Genomic DNA, 4,486 nt, shown 5'->3' with positions numbered 1-4,486 from the left:
ATCTCTATAGATTTATTCCTGAAAACTGTCTTTGAGATCTTACTTGAATTCATGTTTCTAAATAGTCCATGGGTCAACTCCATGTGACTCTGCTCTATCATCTTCTTTTTGAAAACAAAACGATGCTAGTACTTATGCTCTTACTTGTTCAAAATGGAAGTTCAGATATTAGATATACATTCAGTTCATTTTCTCTGCCTTAATGTCCAGACATAGCATTTATTACATTCCTATAAATAAGATCATAAGATATTATGAAAACATCATTGGTTTTATTTTTGTCTTATTTAATCAATCTTGAAGTCTTGTGTACCTTATTATTTTAGTGATTAAATAATATTCATATTCGTTGATATTTGCTACTTAGATTTAGAACAATTTAATAAAAACATATATGTAGTTTTAATCTCAGTAAGTCTTTGAGACAACATAATCTCCATTTTATAGAAAAATAACATCCTAGATATTTCACATAAAATAGCTAGTAATTAGCAGAATGTAGGGCCTTCACATCTCTTACAAAACAAATGAAATCTTTTTATCATTTATAATGTTCTCGAGATTGATTTCAAGGATTCTGCCATTTATGGATGTCTTCCTTAGTTAATCAAAGCAAATAAAATATGTTTATTTTTAAATTTTCTAGCAATGTTTTGATTTTCTTATCCAGCCTTTTAATATGGTCCAACTATATCAGTTTCATATTTTCTCAGAATTTATATTAGATGATTTTCCCAAATAAAATAATTTTAACTAGTATTAATGCAAAATTAATTATATTAATTTTTCTCATCACATCTTGTGTTTGAATCCCTCTTCGTAACATTGTCATTATTCTTTAAAAATTATTTTTTTTTCTCAGAGGAGAAAAAAATGAAAGATTACTATAATGCATCCCCCCATGCTACATGGAAAACAAAAATGGTAATTCTGTTTTAACAACTCACTTGGATGTTTAATTTCCTTCTTAATATGTGCAAGCCAATAAAATAAACATCCCTTAGTATCTTGACTTGTAAACATAGATGATTAAGCAAAATAATTACTATGGTCTCGGATCAGAAGATTTTTCATTCAGTCAGTTATTTTTATTCTGTCAGTGAATAACAAATTACCACAAATTTAGCAGTTGACAACACATTTGCTATTTGTTTATTTACGTTTCATAGTTCTGTAAGTTACAAGTCAAAGCAGATTCAAATAGATTCTCTGCTTATGATACTTCAAGTCCAAAATCAAGATGCTGGCCAGGCTGGGCTCTTATCTGAAGGCTTTGGGAAATAATTCTCTTTTAATCTGATTAAAATGGTTGACTTAATTATGGTCAGTTGTGTCAGATGAAAGTGGTTAAATTCAGGTCCCCATTGCATTTCTGGCTGCCAGGCATAATCTATTTTCTTCCTTGAAGGGCTACTTGCATTCATTTACATGCCCCCTTTCATCTTAAAGCCAATGGTCACTGTTAAATCACCATCATGCTACTGCTTCTCTGATTTCCCTTTCTGCTACCAGTCAGAAAAAGGTAACTGCATCTGCTTAAGTAATAGCCTTACTAATATACAATTCATGTAGAACAATTCACAAATTTAAAGTGCAAAAATTGATGGTTTTAGTATATCCATACAGTTGTACAATCATCACTACAGTAAATTTTAGAACATTTTTATTACCACGGCATTGTTAAACTTCTTTATTGAATCTCTGGATATATCTATCTGGCTAACCACTTTCAAAATAATAAAAGTAAGTGTCTCTTTAACATTTCAAATATATTGCCCCATCCATGATTGGGTTATAAAATATATTTTAACTTAACTTTTTTTTTTTTTTTTTTCTTAGACAGAGTTTCACTCTTGTTGCCCAGGCTGGAGTGCAATGGTGTAGTCTCAACTCACTGCATCCTCTACATCCCTGGTTCAAGTGATCCTCCTGCCTCAGCCTCCCCAAGTACCTGGGATCATAGGTGCTGGCCACCACGCCAGGCTAATTTTTGTATTTTTAGTAGAGACAGGGTTTCACCATGTTGACCCGGCTAGTCTCGAACTCCTGACCTCAGGTGATCTGCCATCCTTGGTCTCCCAATGTGCTGGGATTACAGGGATAAGGCACAATGCCCGGGCTTAACTAAATTTTATAAACAGAAGTAAAGAGGACATACCATGTATTGAGTGAAATTTTTTTCCGTGAGTGTCATGGACCAATATTATTTCATAGAACTTTAATATTTTATCTTTCTGATCATTTCCTTGCCTAGCATTTGTACCATTATTGATAATGTTGAGCCTTAATTCACTATCACTTGCTAAGCCATTTATTCCTCTTTCTCCATGTGTGCTTTATAATCACAAATCCTTCAGATTTCTACCGTAGACAGATTATTATTTCATGATGCTAGAAAAATTGTGAACAAATCCAGCCCTTTAAATTAAAACCAAAAATAATAATGCAAGAAATCATAAATATCTCTACATATAAGTTTTTCTGTGAAACATTAAACTTGTTATGTATAAAAATACCTAAAACCCATGTTTCTGGAAATATTTACCAATTAAAATATGTTTCATATTTAATTCTCAGTAACAATAAGTACACTAGCAAAGAGATAATGTTACAATAGTCAGCCTGGGACTTCACTTTGTTCCTTTCCACATCATTCTCTCGAAAAAGCTGCTTGGGTTTCTTCACAGAATATAAATTGTTTTTTAAGAATAAACAAACAGAACCAGAAGAAGCTTTCAGGGATCTGAGTTGGGAAACTGATACATCATTCCTACTGTATTTTATTGGTCATATCAGTTACAGAGTCAAAACAGATGTGGGGACAGGTAGGAGTCTACCTCTTGGTACTCTGTAATCGTATTTGTGACACACGCTCTAAATGTATGATGAAATGCTAAATATTTTATAAAACATTCTTAAACAATACTTCATATTATCTAGTTTTCCAGAGGAATATTTGAAAATGAATACATCATTGAATCTTGAAGAAAATTCCTTCTGGCTATGGGAAAATATTGCTAAACATTCTTACATAAAGAAACAAGTTTGATTTTCTATAATGACTTAATTTGTCATTCTCAGTAGGATTGTTGAGATATTGCACAAGAGCTAAAGTTTTATGTTGTTTTTAATTTCAATTTATTAATATTTTACTTCATTTTCTGTGAGCATATTGTTTCCTCAGGTCAGATATTAACTCTGTCCAGATTTCTTGATAGTTGGAAACCAATAAAGATTTAATAGAAGGAGCCTGAGGGAAAGTATGCATTTACATCAGGTGGTGTTATTTTAATATTCTAATAACTTTCATCTATGTGGCAGTAAAATTCAATTTCAAAAGTTTTAATAAAAGGAACACATGATTTATTTTGCTGGATGTTCATGAATCTCTTAAGTCTTTGTTTCATAAAATAAACTCTCTAGTGTTGCTTTTCTTATAGTGTGTTTCTGAAATACTGGTTCTACAGAATGTTAATAGAACATAATACACATGAGAAAATTAATAAAATGTTATGTTTTTAAAATTAGAGGTGTTTTCTCAGAGCTGAAAATCATATATTTTACATTCTAAATCTTCAAAATGTATGATATACATTTAAAATAAATAAATAAATATGTATTCAAGGTGTGTCACTGAGGATTGCTGATTCTATTTACACTCTTAGGGAAACAATGATTTCTATGATCATTAAAGAGATTTAATACAGTGCTTAATTTTTGCAAATATATTGTAAAGACTGGCAGAGCAGGTCCTTGGACTACATCTAAGAATAACTTGCAGCATGAAAAATAAGTCGTGTTTCAGGAAACTATAACTCAGGACACTGTCAAAACACCGAGTTGAGTAACATACTGCAATTACTGGAACCATTGAATCAGTAAGCTAGTCCCAAGAATCTGCCATCTTTACTACGGTCACTTACACTTACATTGAAAAACAGAGACTAATTCTGGGCCCTACTGCTTTCATTATTGGATTTTGATGGCTACAGGGCTGAAGACTTGAAATTGATGCCTAATGACTTCTCTTCCTTTTTAGTTCAATTATAAATGTCTCTAATCGAACCTGATTCCAACACACACACACACAAAAACAGCCACAACTATTGCTATGTTTTTATTATTTTCTTATGTTTTGGATTTGGTTTACTGTTCCTTTTTTAATGCCTTGAGATAGGTCTTAGATAATTGATTTTTCACTTTCTTATATTTCAAATACACATACAAGGCAATACATCCCTAACTCCATCTTATCTACATTCTCCAAGTTTTATGATATATCTTTATTAACAATTACTTCAAAATGCTTAATTTTAACATGACTTCTCTTTTTTTTTATCTTTTGGAATGGATTTATTTGACTATGTTGGTAGATATGTCAACAGGTGTTCTCATGGTTGAATCAATTCACTGATTTAATTATAAGTAAGTCATTCAATGGTCATTCAGTCAGTAGATATTTTAATCTCTGGACTAGCCAACAATA

This window comes from Mandrillus leucophaeus, unplaced genomic scaffold, assembly GCF_000951045.1.
Source record: "Mandrillus leucophaeus isolate KB7577 unplaced genomic scaffold, Mleu.le_1.0 Scaffold788, whole genome shotgun sequence".
In the NCBI taxonomy this organism is placed as follows: Eukaryota; Metazoa; Chordata; class Mammalia; order Primates; family Cercopithecidae; genus Mandrillus; species Mandrillus leucophaeus.
Note: the sequence above shows the minus strand (reverse complement) of the source record.